The 23,210-nt window shown below is 27.2% G+C and overlaps 1 protein-coding gene across 1 annotated transcript in view; it reads right to left on the reverse strand.

The window, feature by feature from the left end:
* The window catches only part of LOC107456709 (poly(rC)-binding protein 3), a 128,295-nt gene extending 109,883 nt beyond the window's left edge, over positions 1 to 18,412 (reverse strand). Inside the window, exon 1 of the mRNA XM_016074648.5 lies at positions 18,094 to 18,412. The gene's annotated coding sequence lies outside the window, so the exon portion shown is untranslated. The remainder of the gene's footprint in view (positions 1 to 18,093) is intronic.
* Positions 18,413 to 23,210: the final 4,798 nt, after the last annotated feature.

Consider the following 23,210-nt stretch of genomic DNA (forward strand, 5'->3'; position numbering starts at 1 on the left):
GTACTTCCTCTGAATAAGCATAACTTTTTTTCGACGGATGAGGATTTCTGACTGCAGAATAGAAGGGATAACCGTGATTTGGGAAATATGATTCCAATAGTTTGATCAGGTGAGCGGTCCAAGTTTGGAGCACCTTTATATTAATTTTACTTTTTGCGTATTTCAACATATCTCCAGAACTTTTTAAAATTAATAACTTTTAATAATTATGAAATTCGTTTATCCAAAGATAATTCAGTACAAAATATAACCTTTAGTAAATATTTATTATTTTTTTATTATTTTATTTAATACTAGTCAAAAAATTTTGAATTATAAGCTATACATTTTTTTTACATTCGTAACTTAAAATATCGTCTGCAGTAATTTATTATCATATTTGAAGTCCCTCTCTCGTTCCATTAAAATTGAGTCTTAGAACATGAAAATCCAATAATTAGATCAAAAGTTATTCAGGGGGTCTTGATTTGCCCCCTGTTCTCATTATAACCATTTACTGAAATATTTAGGCATTATATAGATATCAATTAGAAAAAGGCCGATGAACAATATTTAACCATAGAATATGTACTAGTTAAATATTCATCACTTATAAATATTTAATTAAATAATCATGCATCAAGTGAATACATCAATTAAATACGTACTGATTCATGATAATAGAGCACTAAATTAAAACATATTTTGAAAATTGAACGCTCTTATAAATAAATATAATTTGATTTTAGAGCCTTATTTCTTTGATACAGCTTGGCTAATAAACTATTATATAGAGAGGAAAAGAAACTTAGTTTCATCCTGACAGATGCAATTAATTAACTTACGCAACGAATAATTATTTTGGAAACTTTCTACTCAATGTTTCAAAAACTTTTCTTCCGTGATTTTATTCACTTTCTTAATATTGATTCCTTGGAGTCTATCGGTGTCAAAAAATCGGGAAATATTTCATTAAGAGCTGCTTGCAAGATAGTTTCAGTTCAAAATTCGTTATTTGCATACAACATAAATTTTTGCAAGCTTTTCATTCAATATCTATTGATTTAAAGCGTGTGTTTCGTTTCTTTTTTTAAAATCGCATCTTGTACAACAAATCAAATGAAATACAGAATGTCAATATTGGACTTAAGCCAAATATTTGGTTTATAGATGAAATCAGTTTTATTCATGCCATGTTAAATCTAGTAAAATTCACTTTCAAGATTAAATTTTTCAACTTTTGAAATATAAGAGTTACTCCAGAAAACATCATTTTTCAAAATACTTGTTATTATTGTATATTTTATCCCATTATCTATTCACATTGTTTTGGTAAGATTATGAATCATTTTTGATTTATTTTGTAAAGATATAGGATATAGGAACATATATATTTATACTTTATATCTGAAATTTAAATATTTTTTAGAGACAGTCCATATTTTCAACTGATTTGAAAAACACCTAAATAAGTTCAGTTTGAGCATAATGGTTATGTATGATTACTTAAGTGATACATTTAAAATCTGCTTTCAGTCATATTTCTAAGCCTAAATAAGTCTTAAATCATATTTCTAAAATAGCTAGTTTGCATGAAAATGAAAAACGGAAAGTAAGAATACATAATGGATTTAAAAACCGCTATGATCCATGAGAATTTTACGCCTACAGCAACTTCAGTTCATTTCGTTTTTAATTTACTTAATATTTAAAATTTAATTCTTTTTTTAAGATACACGGGTATTCAAAATTTAGAAAATTTATTTTCTTTTTTTATCAATAACTCCAGATTTTTCAAAGGTAAGTTTGGTTAGAAGATAAATTGATATAGGGGAAACAAAAATTGCTCACGTATGCTCGAGCATAGAACGCATTGGAGTCGGAAGGTATGAGACACTGATCTCAGAATAGAACAAAAAGAAAGTTAATAATGGATTTGGACTCTTCTTGAACTCTCAAAAATATGCAGGGCTCACACTGGGATTCCATACAAGAAATTGTACTGTTTAGATATTTCTGTAACAATGTGTACCACTCATTCAGCAATTCAGTTTTCAAGACTTGCATGGTTGCTGGAAAAGGGTTACAAATTTCAAGTGTTTTATTAGAGTGATCCAGACATGATGTATAAAGTTCAAATCTGGAGATTTGACAAATATCTTCACATTTCAAAAAACTGACGAAAAAATTAGCTCAAAATTGTCATGCATTGTTATCCGTTAAAATAAAATCGTTACATATTACTTTTTTTTTTTTAATTTTAAAACAGTATAATTCCTCAAAAAAATTAAAATCGTTGCTCATAAAAAGCAACAAAAATTTTTTTTTACCCGTTTCTTGCAATAAATATCTTTTGACTTCAGAAATTTTAAATTTTTAACATTTTGGTGCTTCAACTAAAAATAACATTTTTGTCATGAATTCATTTATAGTAACTGCAATTTACATTTTATATTTTAACTTATTTCGAGTAACTCTGAAAGTCCATTTAATAATTGTCTTATTTATAATAATCCTTAGCATTGAAGCAATTCCAAGAATTATATTTTAATCATAGAAATAAAATGCTTATAAATAGCTGTCAATTTACTCGGCCTTTATTTCAAAAACAGCTATTTCGAAAGAAAAGTTTACTTTTAATTCAAAATTAAAAAAGTTTCTTATTAAGTTATTTATTTAAATATGAGTATTTTGCATTACATTTAACATATGATTGCTTGATTAATTTTTAACCAATAAACATGGAGTATATACAAGTATAGTTTAAAGATTCCAAAAACTTACAAAATATTTCGTTTGCATGTAAAACGTGCATTCTTATTTTTCGAAAAATAAATTGTAGTAAGAGAAATGGAGAAAAAATAAGCATGTTTGAAAATAGAAATATTTCAAACAAATAAGTTAGAAAAGCACTACTTTATCTTCTTCTTATTCTCGTTATTTAAGACTTTTCTCTTTCAATATCTAATAAAAGAAAGTAAATTCTCTTCTCAATTTCTGATAAAAGTATGAATTCTGTTTTCAATTTCTCGCAGAAAGAATCTGCTTGTACTATCATGCAATTATTAAAATATTTCATTTCTTATAAAAAAGGATATTATATTTTAATTAATAAATAAAACTAACAATGTGAATATCTTTTGAGAAAGACAGGTATGTATAGATTGGTTTAAAAACAAACATAAAAGGTTCACTGGGTGTATAATATTATGTTCTTATGCAACTTGAAAGAAATATTTACATGCTAAAACTAATTTGTTTCTATGTACAGCAAAAGTAACAAAATTATTCACAAAATACTTACTGTAAGCATGCCGCCATATTTCTATATTTCAATTTTTACTTATTTTTTACAAGCTTTTTCGTAAAACTAATAGAAACAGCATCCGAAAAAAATGTTCGCATTCTCACTAGATAAAACTCGAAGTTGAATTAAATTTGTACGTTTAACATTATTCACTTTTTATTACTATTAGCATTTTGAGTTGTATTATTTTTAATAATTATCAAAGGAATCCAATAGATTAAGATTCGGAGAGATTGGAATCATTTATATTTAAGTAAAACGTCAATAATATTAAATCTATATCAGTGTTGTATGATGTTTAAATTATTCACAAAATACTTACTGTAAGCATGCCACCATATTTCTATATTTTAGTTTTTACTTATTTTTCACAAGCTTTTTCGTAAAACTAATAGAAACAGCATCCGAAAATAATGTTCACATTCTCACTAGATAAAACTCGAAGTTGAATTAAATTTGTACGTTTAACATTATTCACTTTTTATTACTATTAGCATTTTAAGTTGTATTATTTTTAATAATTATCAAAGGAATCCAATACATTAAGATTCGGAGAGATTGGAATCATTTATATTTAAGTAAAACGTCAATAATATTAAATCTATATCAGTGTTGTATGATGTTTGTAGTATGCTCTGAGACACCATCTTTCTGATAGTAATAATATTTGTCTTCGTACATAGTTTTGAATTCTGACCAAATGAATTCCTTCGGATACTCTGTTTTTAAAATTAGCAAAAATTTTAACAACCATATCAACGAGAACTAGCAAAAATTTTCCGTCCTTTGAAGCAGCTCCTCGAATTTTTATAAAGACGCGTTTCTAAATTTAAGCATCGATTTCTTAACATTTGTTAAGTTTAAATGTATGATGAACACAATTGATCATTTAGTGGTTTATGAGGCTGCTCCCGAATAAAAAGTTACTCTTTTTGAAAAAACAAACTAATCTCAAACAAACCAAAACAAACTAAATCAAAACAAACTAAACATAAAAGAATACTGTCACTTTTTTCTACATTCTTCTTCTGCCAAATATATGCCTGGCATTTTTGTTCATTAAAAGTTTTGCCTCTATTTACAAAAGTTCTTAATACTTCAAAAAAGTTTAAGTTCCAAATTATAAGATAATAGCATTTGTTTTATTCATATGCTATACAAATACCGTATAAGAATTTTGGGGACATACTGTATATTTTACAACATCTTAAGATTAAGTTAAAAGATAAAATTTTCAAGTCAAATAGGGGAGAGGCGGCAAGTTAGGACATTTTAAACAAATATGAAAAAAACATGTTTAATATAATTTTTAACTCATGAAGTATTTTTTAACAATGGTTGAATGGTTTATATCTGGAAAAACAGATTTTTTACATTTTCAATTTAAAAAAGAGTGAAAATTAGCTTTACAACATGGGCTAATGTGGACAAGCTATGCAGAAAATGTGGAAGAACTTAATAACTTGTTAAACAGTCTTCTATTAAAACTCAGGTATATATAAAACTGAAATAAAAATGAATTTCAATCTAAGCCTTATTGGAGAATAAGTATTGGCATGTTTTAATAGAAATGCTAATTTGTAATAGAATATTTCACTTTACTAAAAAAGACATTTTGAAAGCAATTGAATACATTTGAAAATCATTATTCGATTTCCTTTATTTGAAAGGACAGAACCATTTTTAAGGTGAATTAATTTTACTAACTATGGTTTTAACGTGAGGAGGAAATGGTCCGAATAGACAACAGAGTACATGGCTTAGAGATATTTCCCTCACTAGAGCAATGAAGAAGCTCGCAAATGAGAAAACTGTGCAATTATCTAATATTCATTTCTAGTTTAATGCATGGCAAAAATTCTTCTTTAATTTATCTATATTGAAAATTTATAAAACATCTCCTTTAAATTTTCTTAAAACCTTTAAACAGTGAAGCGTTATAAAGGTTTATGTGAAATTTTTTACTTGAAATTGAAACCACAAATTGCAAAAGTATATTATTTTACAAAATCATACTAATTTGGAGAATAAATAACATCAAATGCGTTACATTTGTTACCAACTCATATTTTTTCCATTGCAAATTGAATGGTGTCAGTGTGGATATTTTCACACTAGCCTCATTACCACGTTTGTCCAACGAAGACTAGCGTTTGTTTATGCCTAATGCTGGTTAATTGAAAGTATACAGAGTCAAATTTAGCGTAAAAATAAGTAAAAAATAGTATAACTTATAAAATCATGTCACCTTTTGCTAAAAATCTGAAAACAAAATATGTTACTATAAGAGTAAAGAGAAAGAGTACTTTTGCACTTTGAAAACGTTCTTTTAATATTTCTACTAAAGTATTCACAGAATGATTATGCCACTGCACATGGAAGCGTGCATCTATATTACTAATCTACTATATCTTGCAGTGGAAATTTGACTCTTAAATAAAAATGTTATTCGTTATTCAAAACGTCCACTCTATCCCTCCTCTCCCTATTTAATAAAAAATATTTAAAGACATTTTTTTTCAAAATTCAAGTATAATAAGTTTAAATAAAAAAACAAAACTTTAATTAAAAATGCAAGAACCTTAAAGCTAAAACCACAAACCAGAAATATAATTATGAATATTGATGTTTATAAATTTATCTAAGTTAAAATTATAATTTACTATATTAGTTATAATAAATCTAGTACCCGTTAAAAGAAATAATGATACTGCACTTTTAAATATATTTTTAACTTTTTATCTAACTAAAGCAGATACAGCTACAATAATGCAAAAGATGGCTGATATATTTCAAATAAATGAAAGAAAGCTTCTAATAAATCTAATAAACTGACACATTCGGAACTGTAGGAGTGAGGGTTTAGAATAATTATTATAAATGAAAATATTTAAGACTTCCTTTTGAAACTAATTAAATAGAAACTAAACTATTTGCAATTTAAGTAATTTAGCAATAATGCGATAAGATCTGATTAAATTTTAATTAGTATGCCATTCTATGCAAAGTTTCTGTTTAAATTTAATCCATGTTAGCTAAGACAATGGCATTGTCAATGATATATTACATTACAGAGTAGTTAGAGGGCTTCTCGGTTTAGAGTTCAAAGTCATTAGTTGTCTTTGTATGATAATTGCCTTTAATTAACACAAATTAAATTATCTTATTTGTTGTGTTTTGAGTAAGAAAATAGTTCATTATGTAAGCAGATGTTTTATAAATTTGTATATAGGGTTATATTTTAATATGGGAACAAAACGAGATAGATTGTGTTATTAGATTTTATGATTAATATTGAAATATTTTTTGAAAATATCAATTTTTTCAAAAATATATAATAATGATAGTTTATTTCCAGGGACAGTTTAAATTTTTTTTTGTTTAAATTTTCTAGTTTTGATTTAAGATAGTTTCGAAAAGCATATGAAGGGAAATGTCTTATAAATGAAGGTAAAACTTTATTGTGAGTAAGCATTTTTAAAAATTTTATTTAATGTTTTTAATTTAATAAAATTGAGTGAGTTCACATATGTGAGCTCATATCACCATGAATTGTATCACGTATGATGATGCAACTAATAGATTAGTAGATTTATGGATAAATAGATCATTACATTGCAGCGGAAGCATGCAAATTCTTAGATCGTTTGAATTTTTTAGGTTTAATAAAATGAGATTAAACTAAGTCAAATCAAATAAAAATGAATTTATTAACAGTTTCCGAAATATTTAATACCTTACTTTGAACATATTATCTATTTTAAAATAACATTTTCATTTTCTCAGACCAGGGCTAGGCAGAAAATAATAATCAATTGATAATCGAAGCTATGTTTAGCATATGTACCTTCTATTTTGTTTTATTTATTTATTTATTTTTGTGTAATGGAACACACAGTTCTACGACTTCTCTTTATTTCTTTTTCATTCTTCTCTTGTTTACATCTTACTAAATGACGTTGAACTTTATGTGTCAGCTCAAAGGTGCTGACATATTGCTTCCGATGTATTTTTTTTACGTTGAATTGAATAAAACCTCAACCAAGCAGCTAGAGCTATCGGTAACAGTTCAAAAGTTACAAAATTTTTCCTACATAAAAGGTACTTTTTTGTACTTATGCATATTAAAGAGTTTGACATAGCTATATAAATTAGAAATGTATCATCACACGCATTACTTTACTCTAAATCCAATGAGATCGAAATCAAATTAATAGAATTAATAATTTTAAAGTTATTAGAATTAAAATGGTTTAATGTATAAAAAGTACAATTTTTGACTTACCTCCATTTATGCATTTTGATTTCTATTTAGGCAACTAAAACTGTTAACCGAATCCTATACTTTAAGCGCTTATATAGCAATGTCAAAAATGTGAACTGGTACAAGTCAAAATTTATGCTGTTTTAAAATAAAATTTAACTACTTCTAAGCTGTTCGTCTTATTAACCTAAATCTTAATTGTTTTTTGTTGAAAATAATACATCGGAAAGTTAATCTATTCAAAATAAGGTATTAAATATTTCTAAAACTGTTAATAATAAATTGGCTTTCCCTCTCAATTGAGTTTAGTGCATTTGATAATTGTAAAAAATTCATAGGATCTAAAACTTTGTTTGTCTGCATCAATCTACTATATTTATCCAATATACTATATTTATCCAATATACCCTATTTATCCTTAAAATTATAACTTTTAATTCATTAGTTCTATAGATAATGGTGAAATTTCATTCGATTCTGAGTAAAAAATTCATCAAAACTCTATGTCCGTCATCTAAATTGCCCTCCCCCTTAGTTAGTTCTCGATTGAGATTAAAGCTCCCCTAGGGGGTTAGAGATGTTAATTTCACATAATGCATCAATAAATTCTAAATAAAATTTTTTAAAACAATTTACAGCCTCAAATTTTAAGACCATCTTATAAAAAAATTGAACCAGTAATAATAGGTCTGTGCATTGATCTTGTTTCTGCTATATTTAAGGCTTCTTTTCCAGAAAATTTTATACTAGTCTAGTTCTAGCAAACTATCTAATCTCTATAACATATTTTAGAGACACTTTTTTCCCCTATCAATAATATCTTTTAAAAAGATTGACATATTTAATATAAATTATTATACTTTTAAATTAAATTATTATACTTATAAGTTTCTATACTTTTAAATTAAATTATTGTGTTCATTTTATCTTCATCATTAGTTCTATGGAAAGAATATCTATAGCGTTAGATATATACAAAAAAAAATAACTCAAAATTCATTGTTTCAAAAGAGGCTTATTTTTTAAAAAAAAATTAACAATGGCTTGAGAAAACTCTCGGATACATGAGATGTGTCACGTTTTCACTTTTATCAGATTAACTCAAAATATTATATAAAATAAGTGTCATTATTGTAGCTTTTTTACGTTTGGTTACTTTTAAAAAGAAAATTTCCCATATCAATGGCATACGAAATTAAAATTCCCAGAGCAACTTGTCAAAAACTGCAAATATTATGTAAAGTATATTGAAAAATTAAAAAACAAAATGCAGCTTTCTTAATAACCTTCACAAAAAAAAAGAAATATCAAGTGTGTTTTGATAACCAAACTGTGAAAATCAAACTAATCGAACCTCTCAAAATCATCATAAATCCCAATTTTTTTTATTTTTCGCCTAACTATTTAGTATAATTAAAAAACATGTTATAATGTTCAATCCTCTTAATAATGCATGTAAAAAGCATTGAAATAGCCGAACAAATACTGTGTATTCTTCGTCAACTTTTGTGTTTAGTCATTTTGTCTCTCATTTTGAGCTTAATATAATAGTTAACTTTAAGTATTTTTTTAATTACTAATTTAAGTTTTCTGATTCATTTTGGTTGTATTTATTACTATTAATTTAAGTGGTATTTTTAATAAGCTTAAGTTGCAATAGCTTCAGTTTCATTCGGCATAAACATCTTTCCCTTGTAGTAAAAATTTCAAATGATTTATTATAAACAGAATTTTTAATTTAAAACTATTGTGCATTTAGTACAGCAAACTTTTGATTCTTCACTATTAATTGAATAAGAAGATGAACTTCATTGATTTGAAAAATGCTTATTTCCACTTAAGATAATGAGGCACTTCAGTTAATGGAATCAGAATTGAGTTTTATTACCAGCAATGAGAATCTATCTCAATTAACTGTGGACTATTTAATGTTCTCTCATTCAATGAGTTGTGAGAAGTTGGAAATTTAATCATTTGCATATGAACATATTTTATCGAGGCATAGTATCCTAATTTTATCATATGATAATGACTACATTTTAAAATTGAAATTGATATGAGTTATTGCATATATCTATCTATATATATATAGGATAATATGCCTAAAGTAGAAATAAGCATTTTTCAAATCAATGGAGTTCATCATCTTATTCAATTAATAGTGAGGAATGAAAAGTTTACTTTAATAAATGCATAATAGTCTTAAATAAGAAATTCTGCTTATAATAAATCATTTGAAGTTTTTACTACAAGAAACCCAATTTTTGAGTTTACGACTACCAATGTTAAACTCAGTAATCTTGTGATTTTGAACCAAATCTAAAAAACAAGGGAGATCCTGGATCAAGTATTGGGAGATAATTGCCATCTTGGAGGACTTTTTAATGAAGCTAATCTTGGGTTACATGGAGAGGAAAACCACGAATTCCTTCCACAGTTCACCTGAAGGCAAGGGGTCACTAACCGGAGATCCGTCTACCACTGAGGATTATTTACGTCTGCGTTGAGTTCGGTGCGAGCGGAATCAGTAAAGACCAGCCATATGCATACATGGCTCAATAAATACAAAAAATCACAAAATAAATTCAATAAATACAAGATATGCAATCTGGAATAATTGTTTGGTCAAGCTAACCGTTTAAAATTTGGATCCCCTAATATTAAATTTTTGCGTATTTCAACATATCAAGAGAACTTTCTAAGCGAATTAAAAAAAATTTCACGCAATTGCAAAATCAGTTTAGCCAAAGATAATTTTGCGCAAAAAGTAACTTTTAGTAAGTAATTATTTTTTATTACTTTTTATTATTTATTTAATACAGTCAAAAAATTTGAATTGTTAAGTATACAACTTTGCCCATTGTTTCAAAGAATTTAATTTTAAATTGCAAAATACAAAATCTGAATGAAATTGGTCGAATAGTTTCTGAGAAATAGAATTTTAAATATCTGGTTTTTTTAAATTTCAATTTCTCAGGAATTATTCAACCGAAGTTACTCTAATTTTGTATTTTGTCATCTAAAATTATATTATACATATAAAGTGATGCAAAAAATTGTACATCTGACAATTCAAAAAAATCTTTCGACCTTTATTAAATAAAATAATAAAACATTATATATACTCATCAAAAATTATTTTTTGCCGTGGAATTTTTTTACAATGAATGAATTTTATTCATTATTATTATTTATTTTAAACGTGTTTTTCAAAATAGATTTCTCAGGAAAGTTTTAACCAATTTTACTCAGATTTTGTATTTTGTTTTGTAAAATTGCATTCTTTAAAATGATGCAAAAAATTTTACACCTTGTAATTCAAGAGTACTTTTGACTAATATTAAATAATATGATAAAAAATAATAAATATTTATTAAAAGTTCAATTTTACATAGAATTATCTTTAGATAAATGAATTTTATAATTGCGTTTAAATTTTTTTTTTAATTCGCTTAAAAAGTTTTCGAGTTATGGTGAAATACGCAAAAAGTAAAACTTACATTGGACCTCACTTTGGATCGCTCTCCTGACCAAACTATTGGGACCAACTTTCCTAGATTGCCACTACCCCCTATATATCGGAGGTCAGAAATCCAAATCCATCGAAAAAAAGGTATGTTTATTCAGAGAAAGTACGTTTTTGAGTCTGATTTCATAACTTAAAATATCGTCTGCAGTGAATAATTAGTATAATTAAGTCACCCCTCAAACCTTTAACGTTGGATCCTAGAACTTTAAGATCCCATCATTTTAGATCATAATTTATTCCGCATGGTCCGTTTTTTATTTTACGCCCTGTGTACATTAAGTAATGCATCTAGGGCTTAACTTGCCATGATTGTTCCCTTTATTTTGACTTTTTAAATTTATTTTTTAAACTAACTATCTGAACTTTCTATCTAACAAAGATCCCAAGTTATTTGAGCACATTCATTTTTCCTATTTTTTTCTTTACATTGCTTGTTTTAAATAATATTAAAATGAAATTTTAATGTTATTAAATATAATAATGTTAAAATTTCTTTAAGCACAGCTTTTAATATTATTGAAAATTTTACAGCTTGCTGCCAAATGATAAAAATCTTTTTCAGAAATCTTCATTTTACAAGTAAATTAAAGAATTCGTGAAATTAAAGTTATCTTTAATGAAAGCTGAGAATTTCAAAATTTTGCAGATCAGCTTTTTATTCTGGACACAGTTCGAAAAACATTTTAAAGAAAATGGATATCGCTCAAAATGTAGGTGTAAGAAAATTGACACTGCTCAAAATACGCGTTTAAAAAATGGACCTAGTTCAAAATGCGCATTTTAGAAAATAGACATAGTTCGAAATGCGCATTTAAGAAAATAGACATAGTTAAGAAAGCATTATTTATAAATGGACGTAGCATGTGATTTCGTTTTCTAAACTTTTGCTATAAAAATTATACTTCTTCTAAAGAAGAAACTAATGGATCAAAATAAGTTCGTAATGTGAAGTAATCTATTTGCTTAAATCACTTAAATACATTTTTTAAAGACATTAAAAATCAACAGTTTATTTTAAAAACATTCCAACTGGTCCTATAAATTTATAATAGTGGTATTAAATTGATGTCATATGAATTTCGATTTGAAAAGCAGGGTTTTTCCATTTAGTGTTCTGAATGCGATAAGATCGCTTGAAAAATTGCACATCTGTTTTCTACCACCCCGTCCCCGAAATCCGGAACTTTTCCCCATAATAATTATGCTTATTGTTTAAAAAAGTTAAAAAAGACAATTACGAAATTCCTCATTTAGTGGTTAAATTCGGATTGAACAGTGAAGAAAACACTGTTTTGGTAAATCTATTTCCTTAAACATGCCTTTTGAGCTGCATCCTTTTTCTTCGACGCCCATTTCGAGCTGTGTCCATTTTTTAACATGCATTTTAAGCAGTGTTCTGAATAAAATCCTCCCTCCCCCACCCCGCAAATGGTACATGTTAATTTAATTTCACTTATATTTTCTGTGATCAAATTCGGATTGAACAGTGAAAGAGCACTTTTCTTGCTGAATATATTTTCTTGAACATGCATTTTGAGCTGCGTACTTTTTCTCAGACACACATTTCGAAACTTCATTAAATGCATGTTTTAAATTCACTTAAGAGTTCAATTTTATTTTGTATGAGGTTCATTAATTTGTAACATATGAAATCCTTTTTTTAGTGAAATCTTTCTTTAAAATCTTTACTACAAACAAATTTTAAAACAAAAAAAAAACAATCAATTACTTTTCATATTTCCTACTTTTTGTATCGATTTTTATTTCCATTATCTACATTTATTATTTCACTATCTGAATTAAAATTGTGATTTGGATTAACTTTCATGTTTGTAATTGAACTGAGACATATTTTTGATTCTTTAGAGTTTAGTGAAACCTAAATTTCTTTTCCATTCACGAGTTCTGTTTTGTAAAAAAATGGATCTCTAAGGGAAAAAATATGTATAAATGTATAAAGTTAATTCTAATTCTACTTTAACCAGTTTATTTCCATCCAATTTTTCATATATCTAACTAAGCTTATGACAAAATCAGATTTCTCACGAACTACATGGAGGAAAAAATTCCGGTAAAATTACCGTACTGTTTAGTAAAGACATTCCTATTTTTTTTAAATAATAGTTCTGAAAATAAAACCTAAATATACGGTATTTTAACCATCCATATGGTAATGGTTTCTATCCATATGGTAATAGTTTCCGTTCATATGGTTTCATTTAATTACAAATCTTTTTACTACACATTTAGTAAAAATACAAAACCGAAAAGTAAATTTAACAGAATAAATGGTTTTACGGCCTACTCATAGGTAACATGATAAAATTACCAAATTTTACCACTTTTACCAAATTTTAACACAGAATATGTTACTGTAAATTTTATCAAAATTATCGCCAAAACGCTTCGGTAAAAATTAATGGGTGTTTTGGTGTTCCCATAGAGCCCGAAACACGGTAAAATTTACTATACTCTGGGAGTTTCGACCATGCTTTTTTTGTTAGTATATTATGTATTACCCTTTCGTGTAGTTTTACTGAAAAAGACTAATTACTAGAAAAACCTATGTCAAGGATGCAATTACCCTACTTACCCTGAATAGCTTTTAATCTAATGATCAGAATTTCACATTCTAAAATGTAACCTTAATATGCGTACTTTCAATATGTTAGTTAATTAGAGCTGATATTACGTAAAGTTATAAAATTGAACACAAAAGCGTACTTCCTATGAAAAAAACATGTTTTTCTTAATCCGTTATGATTTTTAACCTTTCATGGGTTTGTTGAAATTAGGAAAATATGGTTCAAATAATGAAGTTAGAATAGCGGTCAACTATTTGCAGTTCTCTCATTTCTAATTTTAACATATGCCGAAATTTTCCCATATAAAGTCCTATATTTCCATATTAAAATATAGAAAGCATATACAAAAAATATCTTTATTTTTTTATCCCATTATTTAAAGCGTGTACACATTTATTTTTACATAGCTTCTTCAAAACTGTTTGTTATTTGATACAGGTATAGTATAGTTGAAAGTTTTAATTTAATATGTTTTTCAACACAGTGTGAGCTCATTTTAAATAAAATCATAGTTTGATACATTGAAATTTTACTTTGATTAAAGATTGCATTCTGAACAAAAATACTGAGACAATATGTTCAAAGTTGAAGACCTTAATAAAATATCATGAAGTGTCATTTAAGTGATTTAAAAAAGCAGCTCGTAATAATAAATTAATATTCTACGCGTATGACTAACCTAAATCATTACTAAACTGGGTTTATGTATGTTTTTGAACACGGTTTGAGCTGAACGGAGATATGAGACAGGTATGAACAGTGTATTGAGATCAATACCAAGTGTTATTTCAAAATTGCATTCTGAACTTTAAAGTTAACATAATACCACAATAACTGATGATCTCAGAGAAATTTTATGCTAAATGTCATTTTAAAAGCAAGCAGCTTGAAACAACGAATTTAAATTCTACTCTTATATCTCTGGCATAAACTGTTCTTGAATCTGAGTGTGAACACATGGTTTTTAAAACAGTTTGAACTCAACGGGAGTGTGAAAATAATTCATGTGCATTGAGGTCAAAACTAAATGTTATTTTGCTTTGATTCAAAATATTATTCATTCTGAACTTTAATACCCTTTGTCACAATACGATCATAATTTAAAATCTTGAAGAAATTTTAAGTGCCACATCAGTGCATTACAAAAGTCAATTCTGAAGAATAAATTAATATTCTGAACTTACAGCTGACTTTAATTGTTTCTTAACTTGAAAAATTTAGTAATTTGAACATATCATGTCATACATTTTTCAACTGAGTTCTTTAAATTTGGAAGGAAAATATTGATAAGATATGCATTCATTGCCATATTTTAAAAAAATGAAGCATTCTGTCATGATCATCATATCCGACACGACAACCCAGTTTTTTACCCCAATAACTCTAAACTTCTGATTCTATAGCCAACGTTGTTTTAGCATTTCTCTTTTCCGATTAGTGTAGAACTTTGACACAAATATTTTCCTTACTCAATTTTTTTTATCCATTCAAGAGATACTAGCAGCCCTGTTTTTCTTCTTTTTTTTCAATTTTGATACTTTTGATGATGTCGGATTCTTTAAAAGTCGTATAAGTTTTTGAGTTGAAATGACTTCGCCATTTCCTCTGACATAGCCAAAAATGCTTCAGAGAACTTTTCTTTCGAAAAAGGGTATTTAGTTTTCGCTCTTTTTTGTTAGAGGCTCAGTTTCTGAACTATACATTAAGACTGGACAAATGAGTTTTACAGAAAGGAAACTTTGTTTTTCTGGAGAGAAAATGAGCCCAAACAGCAATTCAGCGTTAATCAAATTCAGTTTTTCTGATGAAATTTTATTAATTTTAATTTTATTTTCATTTTCATTACTTACTTCATTTTAAAAAATAGAGATAAAATTTTTGCCTCTATTGTAATCCATAAAACATTATAGTCTATCTAGCATATCTAAGAAAAACTAAAAAAAATGACTAAAAAACTAACTAATAAGACAACTGATCCCCCAACGGAGGAGACATTCACCTTATGAAGTAGGAGGCAATAGTATTGATTTAGAAATTCATTCGTTCTATTAAAGTTTTTAAAAAAATGAAGACATTTAAAAAGTTTAAATGTTTGTAACTCTATAAACATTTTCGTTTTCTTTTTTTAATTTTTAACCTCTAAAAGTATTTAAAATAATATTTAGAAAATACCATAAGATCGAAATGCTATTAAGTTATTGTGAGACCGTGTTTCATACACAAAAATAATAAACAAAACTGTATAAACATTGTATAACGAAACAGCATTAGTAAGTGATGAATAAACAGACATTTATAAAGTAATTTCCATTTTAACAGCTTAAAAAACCTAAAAGGTTTCGACGAATTCTTCTAATAAATGAAATAGCAAACATTCATGACGAAAAAAAAATTAAGTTAGATCAAAAGGAGACATCTGTTAAATGTAAATTAGATTTTTGATATAATGAGATTATAACAAAGAGAGATTATAATGAGATTATACCATTTGAGACGTAATAATGCAATTAACTTATGTTCAACAATGAAATGAAGTTTTTATTTAAAAATAGAATTAGTTATAAATAAAACGATTTTAGTTTAATTTTCTTTAAATTTCAAAAAGTTGTTTTTGAGCAAACTTAAAATCTAAGAATAATTTTTAAAAGTTTTAATATTATTCTGAATTCAATAGATAAAATTATTGCAGTTAAATGTACTAAAACTGATGACACTGGTCTAACATTATAACTAAAGTACATAGCAGTGAAATTCCGTGTTGGTTTTTAAGCATATGTTGTAATTCGGGTATGGAAATTATGAGAATCTCACTTTAAAAAAATTACGAAAGCAACTGCCACTGTAAAAAATTCCGAGTAAAATTATGGTAAAAATACTAGCACTCTGAGTGCAGAATTCGTGAAATCTATTATTGTCGTAAAATTTAGCAGCAAAATTTTTACAATAATATTGATTTAAGTAGAGTGATTCCGTGATTTCACGGTTACTGTCTAGAAATTACGATATTTCAGACTTTTTTGTTCAGTAAAATCGTATGGTGAAAAAGGATTTTACGGTAAAAAGAACTGGCATCTCGAGTGCTTATTACTTTTTACGTAATTTTTTTTACAATTTAACCATATTATTACAATAATCATTTAAATAGCTTCTTTTAATTGTGCATATTTTTTTTAATTTTGCAAGTTGCTTTATAGGCAAATTTTGAACACATTTAAATTATATAGTATTTTTAATCGAAGCATTTATTTAAGTTTATTAGTTTACTTCTGCATTTCTGTTCATTTCATTAGACTTAGAAATTTTTATTATGAAAACTATTTATAACAGAGCGGCAGTAATTTAAAAATAAATAATTGTCGCCTTTTATATTAAAATAACATAATATTTAATTTTCTTATTTAAATTAGTCATTATTTCTCTTCAAGTGAATTTAGAATACCAAATGTTGTAAGGAATGTTTTTTCAACATCTAAAACCTCAATTTGATTAAAGAGCATTTATTTAGTTTATATATCCGTTTTATGTATTTATCTTCATAATTCATTGTATATTTATCTACTTTTTAAAAGCGTAACAATTCTTCCGATGGATACTATTGGAACAGAGCAATTATTTAAAAAATAACATTAGCATTTAGTGTTTATTTCATTTGTTTTTTAATTTGCTTTTATTAACACAATATAGTTTTTATTTATTTTTTAGACTGATTTTAGAAAAGCAAAAATTGAAAGGCAATTTTAAAATCTGTATTATTTCCCGAAAAGTATCGAAATTATTAAAAGCAGTCAATATTCAATTTTAATTCAGAAAAGTGAGTTTAATTTTTTTTTAAGTATTACTACTATAAGTTCAATTTAGTACTGATACTAAAAAGTTTTGCATGGACATGTTAACATATGTGACATTTAAGCGTATGAATACTTTAAAGATTTTGCTTAAAAAACTATACAACTATATAATAAAATTGTAAGCAAAGCAATGATGTATTTTGTTTGTGTTTCGTTAATTTATTGGATTCTTGTTTTATTGTATATTTTTCTAACGACTGCGGTAATGAAATCATTCAAAAATCACTAATTAATAATGTGAAATGGTTGATAAACGTTAATAGATTAAACAAATATAAAACAATAGCGTGTCAATTAGTTTTGACAGCTCCCAAACACAATCCAATGGATTCTCTTTTAATAAAGACCTGCAACCATTCAAGAGCAGGTGAAAGATTTGTATGGCATCTAAACCCTCTCCTCATCCTCCTTTTTCACTCTCCTCCCCTAACGAAGTTCAGCGGCACTGAGTGCAGAAGGATGCGGAAGATGGAAAAGATGGGGAAAACTCAAAAGAGAAGAAGGAGCGTTTTATCAAGAGGAGGGAGAAAACACTGTAAAGAGAGTAAAGCAGGGATAAGAGGGATAAATGGAATACATACCTTCGCCTTCGGACTTCAAAAAGGGACTAACAGCAGCAAGGGTAGGCCACGGAGATCGGCACAAGATGGCTTGCAGGCTAGGGGGTTGCTCTTTTGTTTCACCCACAACGGCGCAAGCGCGGATTTCCTTTGGCGTTAGAAGATTTCGTGCTTACAGATTTCTGATTGTGCAATAATTACGCCTTCGGCGATCAATAACATAATCTGCAATGTTCTATCTGTTGAGGAAGGGATTTGATATTGTGAAGGGCCCTTTACAATAAATATCGTCTGACTGAGATGATGCCCACGTTTACAAATAGACCTCTATTCTCTAACTGGGGTGAAGAGTGATAGGGCTCGGTGCTAAGCACGCTGGAATTCGCCAAGACCGCAACAATCGCCAATCGCGGCAAACACGAGAGATGTTCGATCGTCTTCTGAACTCCGCATTTCATTGATCAATCACTAATCCTCAGAATTTGAAACTGGGAATGAAAAGGATAAATATGGTAACCGAACTCCACCTGTAGGGCTCTTTTAATGAAATATTACCGTTTTTGACACCGCTTATTCCTCACTCGTGTTTTTTTTTTTCCTTTCGATATCTTCCTTATTTACTTGCATGCAAGTTTGCATTATGCCGTATGGAATGTATATTGTGTTCTCATTTCAAACACTCTTAATTTTTTTCACGCATTTTTTCAATACAGTATTTTTTTTAAAAAAATAGAACAATTGATTTTTAGACACACAAAATAACATGTATTCATTTTTTTTACTTAATCTGAAGGAAAGATAGAAACACGTTTCAGATACTGAACCATCCTATTTAAGTAATTTTATCAACGTTTCCGAAGCGTTTATTACGAATTCTCATAATGTATCTATTAAATAATAATAACAATTTTATTTCTTTTATTTTTCTACATCAATCCATTCCATATATTTTTCAATACAGAAAAAGCTTACATGACCCCACGTACTTAGATGTAATATGTTATAAATATGTCAAAAGACAAATAAAAAATCTGGCTTACTTCAAATGTCATGAGTTATTTTTAATGCAACAGGGTAATTAGAGAAGCCTTCAATATTTTCTAATCTGTCGGATATTTTTAAGCATATTACAATTAACCTATTTACCTTCACGCTGATTAAAAATGTGCAATAGTTTCCTCAATCAGACAGAATATATTTAGGGTTATTTATAGAAATGTATTTATAATAGACTCTTTTACTACTCTGGGCTTATCTAAAAACGCGTGAAATAAGCAAATCTAACTGAGCAATAAATTATATGTTTTTTTATCAGCCTAAAGACAAGTGGGCTAACTGCAATAAGCCAAATAAATGTGAGACTGGTTAGAAAACATTAAACACATTCTCAATTAGTCTTGCGAATTGTAAAATGGCAGCATCTGTTGGAAAAGAGCTGGATTATTCAATCAGCCTACGACAGATACAGCTGTCAATACATGATAATTGGAATCTGGTATAACTGACGAAAAACTTCGACTCATTGAAGTTCGACTTTAAAATATGAAATATAAGTTTTCGACTTTAAAATATAAAAAATTGTGTAAGGATATTTTCGCTTTCTCATATTAGATCGTTGAAATAGTCACCGAGGAATTCTTTAGTTTAATGCTATATATTTTCCCAACATGACTGGATTTCCATCCATAGTAAAATTAATTTTAACTTTCAAGTTAGAGTTTCTAACTCTTGCTTAGGCATCTTTGCTTTTCCGGATCACAGAATCATCAAGAACTTGGTAGGCTTTAATTGAATGAGATCAATTTGAATCTAAGTGACTAAATTGAACTCTTTTATTTTCAAACTTTAATGCAATACAATGCAGTATTCATACTGAAAATTAGCAGAAAATATATGCCAAAGGAAACAAGTTTACTTAAACAAGTGTGACAAACACAGATTTTATTCCTTTCTCTCACAGATTCTTACTTGTTCAAACTAATTAAGTCTATTGAGTATAGACTGTAATAGAAGTAACAAAAAACTGAATGGTTATGGCTTACTTGTATTTTTAGCTACAAATTAAAGAGTATTTTTAAAAACAAATTGGGTTGAAGGGAGGTAAAGTTGAGTCATCGAAAAAAATCAATATGCAATTAGGGATCAAATGACAGAGCCTCATTAAAAAAACGGGTAATTGAAATATTAGACTTATCGAGAGAGAATTCATTATAAATATAGATCGATATAATAAGGACTAAAAACTGGTATTATTAAATTCGTAAAAATATTCATTTATGCCATCATTATTTTGGGATGGTAAAATTTTCCTTATCAAATTTCAAACGGAACTTTTCGGCTTTCGCTTTTTACTTCAAATTGTATCCAGTGAATAGATCCGATCTAAATACTAATCCAATAGCAAAACAAATTCTGTTGGGAATTTAAATATTTGATTTAACTTAGAAAATCTTTAACTAAATCCAGTAAACTCTAGCTTCACTGCAAAAGAAAAAACCTACATGTCACTTTACACTGTTAAAAATAACTGTAAATTCTACAGGGAAAAAAATTTTTAACAGAAAATTTTTTGTAAAAAAAATACAGATTTTTTTTTCCTCGCACTGTAAGAAATTTCCGATCTTTTTACAGACTTTGCCTGTATATTTGACGGTCTAAAGCTGCTTTGATGACAAAGCGGTTTTTCTCTGCTTTTCATCCTAATCATAAACGGATTAAAATCGTCAGTTCAAATTCTACCTTTTGCCATGCAGTTTTGCTTACCACCCGATAATATTTACTTTTTTACAAATCAAATTACGATTATTTTCTATACTTGCTCTTACTTTTCACTAACTATTTTATGATTTTGAGTATCGTATAAAGAAAACTGCGAATCGATTATATTGTCAAATTAATACTCTAACTGATTATTATATTTCTTTAGATTAAATGTTTTGGTATAGTTATAGTTTGGTTGCTTTGGTAAAGTTACCAGATATTTTTATATGGGTGAGCCAGTAAGGACTACTCTAGTTTTAAACGTTAATACGCTTAAATATTACTTCAATGAGTAATAATTTTACGATAAAAACAGTTTAAGAATTTTCTTGATAGTGAGACACTAGAGCTACGGTAGTTTAAAGGACAGAGCATTAGCCTCGCAATGAAGTGATTCAGATTCGAAGCCCACCGTCAACTGGTCGTGCATATGCAGCGCTCGGCTAGCACCGAACGTAATGCCGACATCATTATTTCATAGAATTTTTTGTTAAAATAACAGAGTTTACTTGTTAAAATAATGGAGTTTGCTAAATTAACAACACTTATCTTGAATAAAACAAGCGATTGATTTTAAATAACAGTAGTTTTCTGTGAAATAAACATCTTTATACTGGCACACCAGCTGACAGTTTGTTTCCGTAAATTTAGCAATTTTTTTTTTTACGGTAAGTAACGAAAAACTTTTCGCTTTTTTATAAATTTTATAAACAAACAATATGAAAATTCTGAAACAAAAGATAATGTTTCGTGAAAATTAAATTTTGATATAAGACTTAGGGGGAAAATTAGCATATTTTTAATAAATGCACTCCCCCCCCCTCCATTAATATTTTTACGACAAGTGAAATATTTTCGCATATGCGCATCTCTATCTAGGGCAAAAAATTATGGAACAAACATGTTCAGGTTATATTCGTAACCGTAACAAGCATTTATGTTGCTATTCCTGACATACATATATATATATATATATATATATATATATATATATATATATATATATATATATATATATATATATATATATATATATATATATATATATATATATATATATATATATATATATATATATATATATATATATATATATATATATATATATATATATATATATATATATATATATATATATATATATATATATATATATATATATATATATATATTAATTTTCTGAGCTTTTCTTTTTTTTATCCTTTTTTTCCTTATGTCTTTATGAGCTTTGTTTTAGTGATCATGTTTAATGCAGCTTTATTTGCTATTAACTTCATTTATAATTCGGTTTTCTAATTTCGTGAGTTTGGGGCGTTGCTCTTTGAACCTATTTTTATGGATTTCAACAGTAATAATCATTTAGCGCCTGTTGAAAATCAGTGTAATACGAGCAAATCATGTTTCCTTCTACTTATTTTTTTTAATTATTCTTAATTTTAAAATTGTATAATTAAATATCAACTTTATAAGTTATAAACTTCAAATTATCCAATATAATATTATTACCTTGTCCACATCCATTTTCGGGCCAATCCAATTTAACTAACAAAGCGCTCTTCAGCATTGCAGTAAGAGCGTGCCATAGGAAATCACTTTATTTGAGCTTCTATTTTCATATTTTGTTAACTGGCAATCTTATTACGATAATATTTTAAATCATTCTTGAAAGATTACGGTACGCGTTAAGTTCATTTGAATTCGCTCCACGCTTTACAGATTTCCTTTTGTCTTTTGTTCTTTTCATTTTATTTTCTGTTTTTTGCTTTCGTATGTATTTTTTTCTTAATGTGTTCTATTTTCGTTAAAAAAAATTTGAGTGCTCCTCACACTACTGTATTTGTATATTTTGCTTTCGCAATACAATATTAGAGAGCACTCCTTTTCGCAGATATAATCGTGTGAGCTGATGAATCGTTTCTTTATTTTGTTTTTCCAGATTTTAATTTTTTTTTTCAGATAAATAAAAAAAATTTAAATATTTTTAAAAATAATTTTATTTTAATTATTTTTCCCTTCTCTTAACATTAATCTTTATTATTTTCCATATTTCCTCAATTCTTTAACTTATTTCATGAGTTCTATATACTTGCAGATTATGCGCAGTTAATAAAACTTATTAATTTTCTTCGTTTTTCTCTCTTTCCTTTTCATCCTTTTTGTCTTTATTGTGCTATATATATATTTAAACAAGAAACACAAAAACTAGCTAATTTTTACAGAAATGTCTTAGGTAATATAAAAATTACAATAAAATATGGTTTAATAATATGTGATAAAATGAGGTAAATGTAGTAAAATTTTATAGTGAAAGCTTAGAGAAGCTATTTCCAAACGGTGTCTCGCGGAACCCTATGGCTCCGTGGAAGGGTCACAGGTGC

The sequence above is a fragment of the Parasteatoda tepidariorum genome, chromosome 11, assembly GCF_982258835.1.
Source record: "Parasteatoda tepidariorum strain Cologne lab strain chromosome 11, Ptep-v5.0, whole genome shotgun sequence".
NCBI classification, from domain to species: domain Eukaryota; kingdom Metazoa; phylum Arthropoda; class Arachnida; order Araneae; family Theridiidae; genus Parasteatoda; species Parasteatoda tepidariorum.